The following is a 17,176-nucleotide window of genomic DNA, read 5'->3' as shown; positions in this document are numbered from 1 at the left end:
ATATTAAAACAATATTTTTTCCTCTGTAGGAAACTTGAAGAGATTTATTGAAGTGCATTTTCATAGTGCTTTACTAAATGGGGATGACTCGCTTGTTAAAGAATTGATTTATCTAAATTGGGGGATAGCAGGGAGAAGTGCCTGTCACTTGCTGGTGAATTGATTTGTTTAGATTGGGGGATAGCAGGGTGAAAGTGAATCAATATTCAAAACTTATTTGTTGCTGAAGCCAGAGATCATTATCTGGGTATCAGAGAGATGAATGAGCAAATGCTGCCTGATATAAATGAAAGCTCATGCCGAGGTAGCTCCAGGTCCTCAGCTGTCAGCTACCTGTGCCTCAAAACAATGACCCTGTAGCCAGTGGGTAATGAAACCTCAATTAAGACTAAGGAATAAAGGGACTATGGTGAAGTGCCTTAATTTAAGTCTCTAGAGGGTTAAGGTGATTAAATACTTGCTTTATAATCAGTTGACTGCCCCAGGTTGATGACAGAGCACAACTCAACACCATTGAGTTGAAATGTAATGAAATCTGTCTTGGGGTCACAATTAAGCCTAATTCCAAGGTGGCTGCTGAATAGCTGCATGTCCCCACAAATAGTGGTGTGCTCTGACAGATGGGTGCTCAGCAGAGGAGTGTGGGGCCGTCAGGATTGTGTGAGCCCTCTGAGCAGCTCCCTGCCTTTGCTGCTGCAGCGATGCTGACGGTCCCCAGCCGTGCAGCTGGAGCTGTGCAGGCAGCAGGAGAGCCCTGCATGCACTGGATCAGTAGCACAGGATGTGTTTGGGGTTGGTGCACATAGGGCTGGCATGGCTGTAGAATCCCTGCCTGGTGGGAATGCTGATATTTGGCAGCAGAAAGTTGTTGTCACACCTGAAAGCCACACAGCAGCTCTTTGAACTGGCATTGGGTGTTAGCACAAACCTGGATCCAGCTAATGTATTGGGAATTAGAGGAAAGCTAGTTCAAAAACTTTCTTTTGCTCTTTGGGAACTCTGGAGAGGCTGGTCCACACCTAGGATGAGCTTGCACTTTTTGTGGGAACACCAGAGGAGGCTGGTGTTTAATAATTGTCAGCACTATGGTCTTAACTATAAATCACAAAGTAATTGATTTCAGGATGTTAACAAAATTTAGATTTATTGAGAAGTTCAGTTGTGCTTAAGATGCATAGTTAATAGCACTGGCACTGAATAAAACCCAAATTAACTTTGTTTCCATTATGAAACAGGGTAGTATTAGCTCATAAATTTATATTCATATAAGTGGTTTGGCTCTTAATTATGTGAGTAGCTTTGTGAAAGTTCAGTGCTTGAAAATAGTTTTCAGACTTGGAAACCTGTTCAAAGCTCTGGATATTGTCCAGCTTTCAATTCCCAGCAGTATTGCTGTGTTGTGTGCAAAAACTTGAGAGCAGACTCTGACTGGATTTGCTCAGACTTTTTGGAAGGAAGAGTTTGAGTAGGAAATGGATTAAACTCAAATGTAAATTCCTCTGACTAGTTCCTCACTAGATTACAGAGGGGACAGGCAGGACAGCCACTGCTCCTTAGGCTGGATGCTGAGAGAGTGGAGTTTACCAAAAGGGAGCCAGAACAGAAGCTACAAATGTAAATGGTATAAATTTACAAATGTACAATTGTAAATTAGGCAAATTTTGAATCCTCTTGCATGATCCTGATGACAAACTGCTCTTAGTGAGAGTAACAGGCCTCAGAGCTGGTTTGGGCCGAGCACATGCAGCAGCTGAGAAGAACTATTTATGTTCCACTAACTGACCTTACTCATCACATCACTCTGTGCAGCTCTGAAGTGACCCCTGAAGGAAACAGTGACAGCAGCAATCTCAGGAGCATGAGTGGAAGTAATGAAGCAGTAATTAGCAATTAATAAAGTGTGGTGAAACTTTTAACTGCTGCACTGGCCTAGAGGTCTGGTGCTGGAGTGGAATAGTCCCTTGGAAATCTACAACTTAGATGCTTAATTATGATAATTTCCTTTAGACACCATCTGCTCTTGGAGCCAACTTGTATATTTACTTTTTCCCTTGAAGGTAGATGAGTTTTAAGGACTCCACTTCTGTGGCTTTTCACAGCAGAGATTAAATTGAAGCTGGGATCAAGGTGTGGGGAATGAGATGGCCCCTGTGGCTGATGTGTCCTGCAGAGACTCTGAGGACAAGGTTCTGTTGGAATGGCCAGCAGGGTGTCAGAAAAACACGGACAGAACTTTCTTTGTAGTTGGCAGAGGGATGTTATCTTTTCCAGGGAGGCATAAATTGAAATTGTGCTGTCTCTGTGCTCTTCTCTTCCCCTCCCCACCTCCAGCCCTTCTGAGCCATGTCTGGAAGATGTCACCTTTCAGAGGGAGGGATAATGAAAGGCAAGGATTGCTGAGGAGCCCTCCTGCCCTGAAGTTGCCACTGGGCCACTGATAAGAAGCAAACCTGAGTGAGGCCAGTGACACTCTCTGAGGAAGGAGGACCCCTGTGGGATCACCATGGGGAAGCTCTTTGCTCCTCAGAGCTGCTGCACTGTGTTGCTTTAGCAGGGGTGTGCTGGGTTATGGCTTGCCATGCACTGGCAGGTCAGCTAAGGCCAGAAGCTAAACTACATCACCACTCCTTGCTCTCCTAAAGATGAGCCTGAAAAATGGTCAGATCATGAAAACAAACAGCCAAACATCACCAGCCTTCCCCTCATTCCCCACTGTTAGTCATCTGTGGCAGGAGCTAAGAGTGAGTCAGGAGAGTCAGGTTAGGCTGAAATATCTTTTAGTTTTCAGCTCTAGGAATGCCCAGTGGATTTGAACAGAGCAAAACACTTTTCAAGCAGGAAAAGTGCAAAAATGGGACATGGGAATTTTGGAATATGTCAGTGCAATTTTAGACATCACTCGTTTGCACTCAAGGCTTGTAATAATGATTCTATTTTGTCTTGTGTAAATCAGTTTTAATTAATAGAGCAGATGTACCAACAATGCATCTGGAAATGAAATGGAGGAAAAAAGAAAAGAGGCAGCTGGTGCTAGTGGATGTAAATATTTGCTTTTTGGGAAGTGAAGCTCTGCAGAAACTTCAGGCTCCATTTCAAATTCAGAGGCCTGTTTCTTATGCCTGTGGAGATATATGGAGCAGAAAAAATTAACTAAACCATAATGCTGCTTTATTTGAATCTAGTGCATGTGATGTAAGTAGCCCAAGTTCTTGGAGCAGGGCCAACACATGAAGTCTTGGTTCCTGCTGAAATATTAAGACTTTGTTGATGCAAGGTGTATTAATTCCAGAGGAGCTGTCTCTGTACCAAGAAGCCTTCCCAAGCCTCTGCAGTACAGTTTTGGCCCATGAGCAGGGGCAAATGGAAATGCTGATGTTTGACCCTCACTAGAGCAGAGCAAGGTGCAGTGATGCTGCTGAAATAGGGCCTGACTGGCTGACCAAGTGTTGGGTGTCCTTATATCTGAAAGCTGCTGCTGGGTGGTGTGACGTGTGTGTGGATGGACTCAGCCTCATGTGAAGCTGAGGGCTGAAACAAAGGCAAGGCATGAATTAGGGCTTTGCAGGTTTTGATGGAACTCTTCAGTTCTGCTGTGTTGTTTTTGTGCACTCTTAACTGCAGAATGATCTTTTAAACCTTCCCCACTTCCTTTCAGTATTGAACTTTTCATGAAATCCCAGGCTATTTGTGATAGAATTAGGAGAGCTTTTTGTTCTTTTGTGTGTTTTTGTTAGTGCCTGTGACTGCTAAGAAGAATGTGAAAACACAAGCTGAAAGCAGGAAGTACCACAGCAAACAGAACATAACATGCAAAACAAACCCACTTTAAAGCAAGTCATGACTGGAAGTGGTGATGTCCAACCTGGAACTGGCAGTGTGGGAGAAGAAAGACAGTAAGGGTTGATCCAGAGCAGGTGTTTTGTGCTTGGTGAACCAGACAGCAAGGGTGGGAAGGATTCCTCAAAGTAGTTCAGGTGGTAGTGCACGTATTGTTAATGCTTATTGCAAGCTCTCTGAGGATAAGACAGACTTCCTTGCTCTGCAACTCACTTTTGGAACAGGGCATCAGGATGCTTGCACCCAACCTTGTGTGTAAATGTTCTGTTTTAGGATTTTGTGTCTTGATGCTAAGAATGCCCCACAGCAGAGAGAACACCTCAAAATGGCAGCACAGCTCAGAGCTGAGCTGGATCTGGATCAAAGTTAAACTCCTCTGTCCTTAAGACTTAGATAAGAAAGTTTGCAGGTGTAAGTAGTGCTGCTGCTGAGGGGATTGGGTTTTCCATGCCTGGAAGCAGATTACAGCCCTGTCTCCACTGCATTTGCATTGTGGGAGCTTGTGTACAGTAACACCTCACTGTCTGTCCCTTCTCTTTCAGAGCTCTGCTGTCAGCTATTTCATACCCTGCTCTGGTTACTGCTGTCATTGTCCTGCCATTCTTCATCCTTCATCCTTAATTGTCCTCAGTGAGCAGCAGGCATCAGGAAGGTGGTGATGAAAATGAAATGGATTGGAAGAGGCAGCAGGAGCCCTGGCTGTGAGGGATTTGTACCATGCTCAGCCTTGCAGGTGAAGCAGCTGAGATCTTTCAGAAGGATGATGTGCTTGAAGATGGGTCAGACAGGGTCACCTGGACATGATGAAGTTTAATTTTGCATTATAAAGCGATTTTCCACTCAACTTCAGACTAATAAGCAGTTAAGTTCTTGGTACTTTAAAAGCAGAGTCTCCTTTTGTACTTTTGTCATTACCAGGTGTTGAATTGGCAGCTGACAACCCCTGTGGTCTTGATTGTCCATCCATCTTCCCATCCCTGTGGGCTCAGGCAGTGTGCATGTCTGGAATGCCTGCACACATTCCTCTGTCCATTGTTTCTTATGGGAAAGATTGAATTGTGGTCAGTCACACTTCCAGGATCATTTCCTCCTCAGGTAATGGATTGCCTGAAACTGTAGTTTGCCTATTTGGGAAATTATTGCAGAACCAAATTTAGGGCTGAGGAGTCAAATGAAGAGAGAAGAATGCACAACACTCAGCTACAAGCCTGTACACCCTGGTTATGTGTGTATTCAAATGTGTGGCTCTGTCTCCCCAGGCTGCAGAAGTTATTGTGTGGAATAATTCTCTGTTGTAGGATTTCTGGAAACTAACTGGAAGAGGTGTTAGGTTCTATCTGACTTATTTTATTCCCTCACTACAGCCAGGGTCACTCTGACTGTGTCCTTAGGGTGTCCTTTCCAAGTCTTGGCCTTCTGGGACTTGGGACTTGAAGGGCAATGAAAAATTTGCCTTCAGACCCAGTGGACTGTGAGGGGGCTCTGGCAGGTGAGACAAGGCTGTGCCCAGAGCAGGGATTTTCCTAAATGCTTGGCTACCTGAGCTGTAGCCACCACCTTCGAGCAGCACTGTAAATTGTGCAGGTCTGAGCTGTGCCTCGGCTGACTCTGAAGTGTCAGGTAAAACCTGTTGGCTGATGTTTAAATGCTGAGTAACCTTGCTCTGTAGGGGAAATGGCAAACTTTGGAGGCAATTCTGTGACATAAGAGTCCTGTAAAGGAAGAAGGAGCAATTTGTCAAATGACACTGTCACCTCTGGTGTGGTGAAGGGAGTCAGCACAGGGCACTGTGTCCTAGGTGGCTTGCTTGATGTTTTGTTAAGGATTTGAGCTGCCCATTTCCCACTGAGCTTTGGGATGCAGATGTCAAAGCTGGTTCTGTTTAGATGGGGCTCTGCTTCAGAGCTGCACTTCAAAAGCTGGTGGAGAATGTACCAGCAGGGGGGACTGTAATTGCCATATATTTTGCCCATAATAATATGGGGGAAGGAACAGGGGCAGCTGGAAGGAATAAATGAGATGTTACATCTGATGACTCCCAAGTCTTCTTTTTCCTGGGTGTTAGGTTTGCTGTGGAAGGCAGGAGGAGGGAGTGGAATCCTGTGTCTCCTCAGCTGTTGTGGATGCCCCCTTTTTTAAAATCCTGACTTTAAAATTGAATGCTTGTTAAAAAGCAGGAATCAACAAGGGAGACCTGGGCCAAGCTCTTTGCTAGCAGAGCTGTGCTGAACTCTCTGCCCTTGTACCAGGAGTTAATTTGCCTCCCTGTGGTGGAAGGCAGAGAAAATGCCCCCCACAGAAGGGAAACAACTTGCTCAGTTAAGCTTCCTCTGCCCTTTCCTTTTTACTTAAGAAAAGAGAGCCAACTCTGATGAAGATGGAATCATTGGCACAAAAGGTAAGTCACAGAGATATTTTCAAGACCCTTTCCTTTATAAAACCAGAGCAGAAAGGAGAGTTAGGGTGACTGATCTTTAGATTTAGCATCCTCTGTGGCTCTGACAAGCCCCTGAGCAATTGCCCATCCTACCATACATGACTGTGAGCAGGACAGCCCTCTCTGATTCCTGTCAAAGGGAACCTGTCAGACCAGGAGGGAGCGTCTCGTTCCCTGCTAGAGAAGAGATGGTGTCCAATCCTTCCCCTCCTACAGAGCTGTGGCTGTCACCTCAGGAAAAGAGGGGTCTTGGTTTGCATCTGGGCAGCAGGATGGGATATTTACCTTGTGACACAGTGGTACCTCTAAGGCAAAGCAAAAGACTACTCCTTTTGTTGAATATTCATTTTCACTCTGATTTTATCCTGTCTGAACAGTTTTGTTGAATCCTGTCTGTTCTCCCCAGCTGTCCATCACTGACTCTCATGCTTTGATGGTTCTTGTCTCAAATATCATGGTAAAAAGATCTTAGTTATTTTCCCTTTCCTTTTTTCTCCTTTGAGAAGTCTCATTTACTTTCTGCAGCTGTCCTGACTCCCTTCCTCCTATCATTACTGGGTAGCAATGTGGCAATTAGAGCTGGCCACCCCCAGGAGGAGGTGTGCTCCACTGGCTTTGAAAGACTTTGCAGCACTGTCCTTTGTGCTCTTCTCCAAAGCTTTTCTCTTCTCCCCGAGAGATGGATTTTAATGTGAAGCCATTCCTTGTATAGTAACACCTGTAAAGTTACAAAAATGTCTGGGACCTGGATTGGTTTTGTGAAGCCTTGATTCTTTTCATCTTCCTTGGAAGGTCCATTGTTCCCCATCTCTTTCTCTCTTCCCCCCCTTCTTTCCCTTCAAAGGATATCTTGGAGGTGATGTAAAGGCATCTATTGCTTAAATATTGACTGCCAAGCAAGGGCAGAGAAAGCATCAGGTGTCTCTTTCCTTGAGCACCATCCTCTATAGTTCTGGAGCCAGATGGGGACATTTCTGGAGGGATGGTGTGACATTCAGATCCCAGTGCTCCTTGCTTTGTCACTCTCTTTCACACCTGCTTTTCCTCCCCAGGCTTTGCCTCATCTGCTGCTCAGGCTCTGTGGCTCTTGTGGGAATCAAGCTGGTCAGAGAGAGCAGATCCTGAGCTAATAAGGAAGGAATATTCTGAGGTCTGTCTGATCTTGCTGAAGGCACTTTCATTTCCATTTCAGCAGAGCAGCCTAATGCTGGCGTTGAGTTGGGCCTGAAGGTTTGCTCTGGAGACCAAAGGATGGGGAAATTTAGAAGCTAATGCCTAATCCTGTGGGTATCAATAACATTTTAAATGCTGGTTCTTTGATAATTTGTAGGAGGCATTTAATTTTGGGTTCTGTGTAAGGTGGTGTAAAGCAATTCAGTGCAGCTGGAAGCTAGAGGCAAGGCTATTTATTTCAGGGCTTTGAAGAGCTCTACTCCAGTGATAGCTGTCTTACTGCTGCAGTGCCTGGCTTTATTTTGCTTTGGAGCAAATGAATAAAAATGTTCCTCTCATTTAATTTTCTCTGAGGTGAGAAAATTCCTGGAAGTCTGCTGATGAAATTAAGGAACGTCTAAATCTCTTTTTTCCTGAAGTGGCTTGAGTGCAGCTCCCAGAAAGCCAAGGTTTGGGAGCCTGAGGGCACTGACTGGATGTTCTGAGAGGAGTCCTGACACGAGGGCTGGGCTGCAGATGTGCCTGTGGGTACTACAGGGAGATGCTGCATGTTTTGGTGAAGTGACCTTTTCTTCTTTCTTTTGAAAGTTGCTGTACTCTTGGTACCAATTGCTAATAAACTACTTTCTGCTGGCAGGGCTGATGATCCATCAGTCTGTGTTCTCAGAGATGAGCCCTTTGCTAGGGCATCACTACAAAGAGCATTGTCATATCTTGACAGCATTTGACATTTCCCAGGCAGTTCTTAAATCTCCCAATTGATGATGTTTAACCCTTTCCCCTAAGAGCCTTCCAGTAGTGATTGCTATAAACTTTAGTTTTCCCTTCAAAGAATTGCTACCAGAAGCTTCTGTGTTTTTGTCACTTGCTGTGTGCTGCCAATGAATCTCTTATCTTTGTTGCTTTGGGCTTTAAATGTTGCCTTTAATTAGGATATGAGCTGTTCTGGCCATGGGCTGATGGACAGCTCTCTGGTGCCCAGAACCAGGAGAAGAACAGAGGGATTACTGTATTGCCTCTTGTACTTGAAGGAACAGTCCTTTAGCCAGGTGGGTTTGGATGTCTCATTTAGGAGGGGCACACCAGGCCTCAAAAGCCAGCAGTTTATGCCAATTTATTGGTTGTTCTGTTTCTGTCCTGCTTCTTGCCCTTCATTTGCAGAGCCAGATCAGGACTCTGCGATGCACAGAGGTTCAGGCAGGACCCTTTCTCCCTTTTCCTCCAGGACAGAATCTGTTGATTCAGCTCAGGATTTCAAGCAGGAATTGCACACAAAATGGAGCTGAATGAACCCTACTCCTAGCAAGAGCTGGTAGCAAGGATGGATGAGCGGTTCATTCACAGTCACTTCAACACAGAAGAAAATAAGATATGTGTGTTTAAAATTGCTTTCTCAACCATTGCTTGGCATCTTGAGGTCTCAAGGGTTAAAACACCTCTGGCAACCTGGATCAATATGTGGGGATTTAAAAGTGCTCTGGACTAAGCTGATAAATGAGTTAAACTGTGTTTAGCTAATTCCCTGGATGGGGATAATTCAGCCAGCCCTGTGCTGAAGGCATCTAGAGCTTGTTTGGAGTTTGCAGTGGAGATTTCAGACTTTTTCTCTAAGACTTGGTTGGTCTGTAAGTGACTGATTTACTACCCAGAAGGTAGGAAGCACTTTGGAATCATTCCCTTTTGATGGAGATTGGAGGAAGACCTTTGGTTTTCTGTCTTGGACTTGTGACAGTGACTTCCACAGTGGTCCCGTGTTCAGCTTGGGTCTGCTATTTATCATCAGGATACAGCTGTTTTTTGGTGGGGTTTTTTTGTTTTGTTTTGGTTTTTTTTGTTTTTTTTTTTTTTTTTTGCTTGCTTTTTTTCATTTTTTTTTTCCCAAGGCTGAGTGAATTAAGACCCTCTACTGCATATTTTTGTAGGAGTCAGACCCCTCTAGGAAGGTAGAGGACAGCCCTAAACATTCAGACTCCCAACTAATAGTGTGATGGAAATCCAGCATGCAGAACTTTTTGTCCAGAGCGCATCCATACTGCTATTAGCTTCAGGAATCTGGTGCTTCCAGCATTGTATCCTCCTCCCTCCCTGCTTTCCCCATATCCTGGACTTGTGTTTGTTTCAGGTCTTGGCCCTGCTGTTTTGTGAGCTGTACCCCTCTAGGTTCAGTTATCAAGTGTTAGGAGAGATTTTGGTTTTTGCATTCTGTCATTGCAGTGGTTGTGTAAGTCACATGTGGAAAAGTCCCAAGTGCAGGCATATGGAGGTGGCAAGTCCTAATTATTTTGCCCTGAGTCCAGAAAGAAATGAACACCTTTAATCATTGAAATTTGGATGGCAATGAGTGATACAAAGCAATTGCATAATTTTAATTTTAGGGGATCAGCAGAAGAATGATCCTTTGCTCTGTTCCCTCAGCTAAAATGCTCTGCAGCTGTATAAAGAGGCCAGCAGCAGCTCTGGCTTTGCTTTGATTTTTGCAGTGAATGTTTGCTGTATTTAATCTGCTGGGCTGTTGTAAACAATCTCCCTGCAAGCAAGAAACTTGTGAGTGGCTGAGCTGAGATTTCCAGGTTCCTAATCAGAGGAAAGGCTGTCCCAGCTAAATCAGAGTTAGGCTCCTGATTGCATCCTGATAGAAAGGATTATTCATCCAGTGGAAAACAAATAGAGCTGCTGTTTGGCATATATTAGCTGAGCAAATCTTGGCACTCAGTTCGTGTTCCAGCTCTGCTTTTCTGAGCTGTGAGCTGGGTTCACTTACAGCTGGCCCGACTCTGGAATGTTCCCTGCCTTCTGACCTTTCCTCTGTGGTATGGCTGAGGTGCTTTGGGAACCTTTTCCCTTTTTTTCCTTTTCATCAGCCCATTTACAACATGCTCTGTCAGGCTGTTTGTGACTCAGGCCTCTCTTTACTATTTCCTGGCTGATCCCTGTGGTTTGTACAATCAGCTGTGGGTGCCATCTCTGATGTGCTGTGTTTGTGTTCAGCTGATGGCCCAGGCAGGGAAGCAGATGCTGGTGATGCCATGGCCTTGACAGTGCCTGCCTGGTGCTGGGGGACTGCAGGAGGCCATGAAGAAGAGGGAGCAAAGATAAAGGTTGCTAAAAGGGGTTGCTTTTATTTCTCTGGGATTCTTGGTCTGTTACCCATCTTCTGGCACTTGTGTGTGCAGGGCAGATAACCTCAGTGCCTTTCTGCTGTATGCTATGAAACAGTTGGCATTTTGGTTCAACACATGGCTGCTTCAAAACAAGCACCACCCACAACAGGAGCCTTTTCCTTCTTTTCAGAGAGCCAAGGACGTTGAAGCTGTAGGCAGAGGTTAATTTACAGAGCAAGGACTACGGGATGGTGACATGTGGTATCTTTTGGAGCTTGTTTTGTAGCTGACAAATGTGTGTCTGGCAACTTTAAAGGAAGATGAAGGCTTCTGTGAGCCAGAGAGGTGGGGAATCTCCATCCTGGCAGATACCTGCTGGGTGCCTCCCCACATAATCTGTTTTACCTTGGAAATTGTATAGTTTGTGCAGAGGCGTTGGACCAAAGACATCCAAAGTCTCTTCCACCTAAATCTTTCCGTGGTTGTGTGCCTGATCCTTTATGTGGAGTGAAAGGGAGTGAAAAGAGCCTTATAAAACATGTAGAAATGTCTGCTGTGGGCCCTGGCAGGGAGCAGATGCCAGCTGCCTTTTCTCCTCTAAATGAATTTGTTTTACTGGAAGCACAACTGCTGTTGCTGTGGTGGACTTGTACATAGACTTGGGGCAAGTGGGAATGTCAGGAGGGGAATTTGGGAAGGAAGGAAGGCAGGAAGCCCCTGCTGGCAGCAGCCCCTGCCTTGCCAAGGGACCAAGCAGGGCTTTGGGAGGGAAGATGTGCTGGGAAGTTCCTTGAATTGCTTCTGCCTCCAAGAGCAGCTGTTTACCTGGATTATGAGCATGGTGAGAGGGTTTCTTGTTGGGTGTACATCCCCAGGAGAGGCTGTGCTCGTATACCTGACCTTTGTTTTCACTCCATGCCAGGTGTTTCTAGGCCTTGAAATTTTGCTGTGGGCTCAGATGAACACTTAAGTCGAGGAGGACAAACGTAGGATGAGTTCCCAGGGAGACAGCACGTGTGCAGAGTTGTGCTCTCTCACAGCTTTTGTGGGAGACAAACAAGCTTAGTGGGCCAGGAATAGCAGGACTGATGATGCACATTTCCAGAGGGTTATGTGCCTTCAGAGCTCTCTGCAAATGTCAGCCAGTTTGTCTGCTGCCCTGCAAATGCTACTTGCTGGGAAGGAGAAATCCTGCTTTCCCAAGTGAATGTTCCTCCCCAGCTGCTTTTCAGCTCAGTTTGCCAGTGAGACTAAAAGAATAGGCTGCCCTTATGTGCAGGGTTAGAGGATTGCACAGAGGTGCAGCCCAGTGAGGCTGAAAGTGTGGAGGGACTGCTCTGACCTCCCCAGGGTCCCCTTGAGCTGCGGGCAGGCAGGGACCAGGGTGTCCAGTGAGGCAGAAAAGCTGGCTGAGCACTGGAGAGGAGCAAACCAAGGGACTGAAGGGGCCATTACAGCCTCAAATGTCCTTTCTGAGGGGAGATTTGCTGTCTGATCTGCTGCCTCTGTGTGGGGAGGGAGGGCTCAGAGCAGCAGAGGAGGGAGCTCTGTTCTGTCAGCAGCTGGAGCCTTCCCCTGTCAGCTGGCAAAGCTGTTGCTCCTTTTGCTCCTGGAGAAGTGTTATTTAACAAACTGGCTTCCTGACCAGCCTCACTGCTGGGGTAATTCCTGGGTCTGCTCCATAAAGAGATTCATGGCTCCCTGTGCAGCCCAGCTCAGCTATTCCTTGTGAAGGTTTGATGTATCTGGCCTTGTTAATCCCTATATGGAGATATAATTTGTTAAAGGACTTCTCAGTGCTGGGAAGACCAGCCAGGGGAAAAAAATAGTTTCCAAACAGGTTTGGAAACCTCTGTCTTGTAGTCATAGGAAAATCAAACTGAAGCCATCTTTTTGTGTTCAGACCAGTAAGTTGTTGTGAACTTGGCTGAGAGAAGTTAGCATCCAGTTCCTAATTAAAAAGGTGGGAGCAGCAGCCAGGGAGGGTTAAAAAAAGGGGGTCTGCCTTAAGGCTGTGCTAAAGAGTGACTGTAGGTATTTGTGTCTCAGCAGTGCAGCTGGTGGATGCCTCTAGAGATTCCTGGTGGTTGGGCATAATTTTTACTTGCCCCCTCCTGATGTTTTTAGTGATGGAGGATGCTGAGGGCTGAAGGCTCCAGCTGGATGGTCAGTGCCTTTCCAACTCCCTTCAAGGTTTTTAGGTGGGTGGCTGAGGCAGGAGCTGTCATTTGACTGCAGACATGCTGGGCATCTAACCCACAGCAAACATGGAGTTTGCTCCACGACAAGACATTGCTTGTAGGTAGTTGCTGGAGAAAAGCTGATGCATAATAAACTTACACCCTAATTTTCCTGTGCGGTATCATCTGCATCACAGTTCTGCCACGAGGCTGAGATGCTGCTTTCTCTGCCTTTCAGGACTGCTGCAGGCACTTGTTTTAAAGGTAGGTTGATCTAGCCAGGAATGCTCAAGGATATGGACCAGATAAGGTTTGTCAGTAGCACATTTTGTTCCCATCAAGTCAGTCTGATGAAGGATGCTATTTTCTACTAAGAAAGCTGATTTTATGTGTTGCTGAAACCACTGGGCTGCTTTCAAATTAGGCTAATTACAGAGAGAGGACAGATCAGTCTCCCTGTGGCATTCCCAGCACTGGGATGAATGCAAGTTTTTGCTTCTCTTGTGACTTTACCTTTTCCTTGGTAAATGTGGAAGATTGAGCCTCTGTGAGATTGGTCCCTTTGCCTGACACCTGGCAGAGCTGTAATTAGATGAGTGCAAATTTGTGACCTTCACTGTCATCTAAGGTCCACCTTATGTGCTGCCTCTGGCATGGGGAGGGAGAATTTATTTTTTCTCTCTGGGAAAGAGAAAAATATTTGGGGATGGTGAGAGAAATGGGAAAGGTTTCCTCTCTGTGGCCTGCTTGCCCTGGGAGTCCCTGTGCTGCTTTGAGAGGGGAAGTTGCAGGGCTGTCCCTGTGGTGGCTCAGGGACAGGGTGCAGCAAACACCTTGAGCAGAGGGGTGGTGGCTCTGTCCCTTCTCTCATGCTCTTGGTTATTGGACATCCCCTGGGTCTGCCGAGGCTTCCTGGGATGCTTCAATACCTGAACTACAGGCTGGGAGAGAGGAAAGAGAGATTCCTGCAGGGAATTCCCCACTGGGTGTCCCAGCTCATCTTTTGGTGGGGCTTTGCTCCTGGGTTTGCTGGTGCCTGGGGGTGCAGGCTGGAAGGATTCAGGAATGAGTGACTGTTTCAGGCAGCACACCACTCCCTGCTGTTTGCAAGGACAGGAGGGTTCCTGGGCATGGCACAGTTCTCATGTGTTGCCTTTCCTGCCAAAAGGAGCTCTTATTTACCAAGATTTCATCTATTCCTCCTGTTTATTGCCCACTTGAAGTCCTCCTTGTCTCCTGCTGGCCTTGTCCTTGCAGGAGCTGCTGGTGGTGCTCCTGCCGCAGTGGGGAGAGGGATGGAGACAGGATGGGAGCAGTGGCTGGCAGCTGACAGTTTCTTTTTATGTTTCCATCTGTTCCCTCTCTTCCTTTTTAATGAGATCAGGTGCCAGAGTGCACTGGGAAGACTTTTCAATGTGAGAGGAAGTCACAAATGGGGTACTCAGGTCCTTGCTTTCATCCTTGGCAGAGAGATGCTGCTCGAATCAAACCTGCACCCTCTTGAGCTGTTCCTATAATGGGAAACCAAAACTCTGCAGTGAGGCTGGCAGCTCCAATCAGGTGGGTCTGTCCTGCAGCTCAGCCCTGGAACTCAGAGATGTTTGTGCTAATGGTCACCAAGATGCAAACCTGGCTGCTCCTGCCCCCACTCAGGTGCCTATCTTTTAACTTTTTATAATTTATTTATTTGATTTTTTTTTAATGTGGCTACTCTCTGCCTTCTATCCCCCAGTTGTTTTAAATGGTATCAGTGTCTGGACAAGTTTACTCTTTCAGGCCCTTGGTGTTTGCTACACAGCCCCAGCTGACCAAGTTTTCTGATCAAACACTCCAATTTAAAGAGTGACTCCACTTCTGCTTTATGTTTTGAAGTGTTTTCCCTCTGCCTTTGAGGCCATATGTTTATGACAAATCTGGTCTTTCGTGAGCAGGGATGTTTCCCTCAAGGAGACTCTCAGGAGATGTTTGGGGCTGGTTTTATTGCTGTCTCTATTCATGGTAGTTCTTGGGATGTGTGAAGGATGGGAAGAGGTTCAAAGGAAGAACCTGAGGAGCTTGTTTAACAGTTCAACTTGGACAACCTTTCTGTGGAAAATGACAATCTGTCCCTCTGCTCCCACTGCCAATGTATGACATGATGGGAGTCAGCATGGAGAGCTGGATCAGATAAAATCTGTGGAGCCTGACAGTACCTCCAGGGCAGAGAGCAGAGGCTTTTCTAGGGGAGGTACCAGGTGCCTTGTTTAAAAACCAGAAAGCCCTGGCTCGTGTTCCAGCCCAGAATGGCTTCTGCATGGCTGTTTTTTAACAAAACTCCCAATCTTTTAAGCAGAAGACATTTGGATATAAATGCAGTCAAATATTTGGCTAAGCCAAAGGCAATGCAGTAGCCCTTCCTTAAGCAATCCAGCCAAGTGCTTTGGGATTCTGCTCGAGTTCAAACTCTGCAATTGTGGCTGTACTGGACCTGTGAAGGCAACTGCCCAGTGCAAGAAAAGCCAGGTTTGGCTTTGATTTCTTTTCCTGGTGCCTGCTCCAGTTGGTGAGTTCCTTGGGCAGCAGTGCAGGCTGCCCAGCAGCTCAGCACAGCCCTGAGTGCTGCAGGGAGCTGCACCAGCTGGCTGCCAGCAGCAAGGACAGCAGCTTCTTCCTTTGGTGCTTCTCAAGTGATAAATAAAACAAGCTACTCCTTTCACAGTGCTGCTTCTGAACAGCCTGGTGCTTTGTAGCTGCTCTAATCATGCCAGGTGCTCCTGTGGGCTCAGGCTGAAATGCATGTCACGGGCTGCATTTGTCCCTTCCCTGTGTCCCACTTACAACTGTTGTGTTTTCTAATCTTTCTCTTTCTTTCTTCCCATCACAGAGCCAGCTGTTGGTGTTGGAAGGGCCCTGCAGAGGCACCAGACCTGCTGGGCTGGGGATGACTGACTTGCTGCAAAGCCAGGAGCCAAGGAGACCCAGCAAACAGAGCTGCCAGGTGATGCCAGAAGCTGCAAGAGCCAGCCAAACTGCTGTGGATCTGCTTAAGCACAGATTGTCCTTAGCCTGGAGAAGCTGGAGGCCTGTCTGTGGCATTTGGGGTGGTGCTTGGGGCTGGCTGTGGGATGACAGGGCTGGGTTCTGAGGTGTTGCCATGGTTTTAGTGGCATGAGATGGGCATTTCCAGAGAGCTGCTGTGTGCCTGGGCCTGCAGGCTGCTCTGTGTCCTGGCTGGAGCAGAGGAGAGCCTGGGGTGCCCTGTGCTGGTGGAGGGGATGGAGAATGCCCTGGCAGGAGCCTGCTGGCAGAGCAGAGCTGGGTGTGAGGAGGGGACACTGAGCCCTGCTCTGCCCCTGGGAAACACCACCAGGCCCTGCTCCTGCAGGGGGCTGCTGCTGCTGCTGCATGGTTCTGTCCTCAGCACCATGGGGTCCTAGATGGTTTTAGCTGCCAGGAAACAGGATGCCAAGGCAGTTTGGATTTAGGAAGTGGCAGCCCCAGGGAAAACTATTGAATCAATTTGTAACTGCACAGATATTGTCACCCTTGACATCTCTCTCTTGTTTTGGTTGAGGCTGAACTCCTGAGCTTTGCTGAGTCAGGCCTGAGCCTCCATCCAAAGCTCACCCATCTTTCCAAGGCTCTCTCTCCTGGCAGGCACTGCCTTTCCCAACCTCCATGTCAGATTCCCCTTGAACTGTGGTCAGCTTCTAGAGGCTTGTAAATTTTCTTTTGCGTTGACATAAAGACAGCTGGCTGGATTAAATGATTTCATAGAACTAAAGAAAAAGAAAACATAGGAGGCATTACACTTGTTGGGGTCAAGGATTTTGCTTTCTTTTAAGAGGCAGTGAAGATAATACAATTTATTCTTTTCAAATTAGTTAACTGCACAGCTAATGTCAGGGTCTCTAAAAGGCAGGGATTTGGAATAGTGCCTTGATTTAGAAAAGCCTAAAGAAGCATTTCAGGGTTTGAAAGTGAGATGCAAATGAAGTAAAAAATGAGGAAAAATGGTTTCAGCTCCTTGCACAAACTAACAAATTGATTCCCAGCATGGGAATAACAAAGGGAGAAGATAAAGGGAGAAGATAAACCCAAGGCTGTGTGTTAAGGTCTGTGCTACCAAAAAAATAAATCTGTGTTCTCTTTGCAATGGGGGATTGTATTGCTCAGAATAAGGCAGGGGAAATATGGCTAAAAGGACCCAGCATAATTTTCCTTCTTTCTCAGAAGAAAATTAATATGAATCCTGTTAGGAACAAAAAGGGCTGTGGACTGCTTGTTTAGAACTTCATGACTGGACCTTCTTAAGGTTGCAGCTGGGTAAGTGATCTCAGGGCAGTTATTCAGTAGGGAATGTAAAAATTTTGATAACATCTAATTGAGCATTGAGTGATTGAGCATTGGAGTCAGTCCTTTCTTGAAGTGAGCACTTCATGGGTTAAAATGGGGGTAGGGAGTGCTCC

Source organism: Melospiza melodia, chromosome 13 (genome assembly GCF_035770615.1).
Source record: "Melospiza melodia melodia isolate bMelMel2 chromosome 13, bMelMel2.pri, whole genome shotgun sequence".
Lineage (NCBI taxonomy): Eukaryota > Metazoa > Chordata > Aves > Passeriformes > Passerellidae > Melospiza > Melospiza melodia.
The sequence above is the reverse complement of the archived record's forward strand: the minus strand, read 5'-3'. Positions refer to the sequence as shown.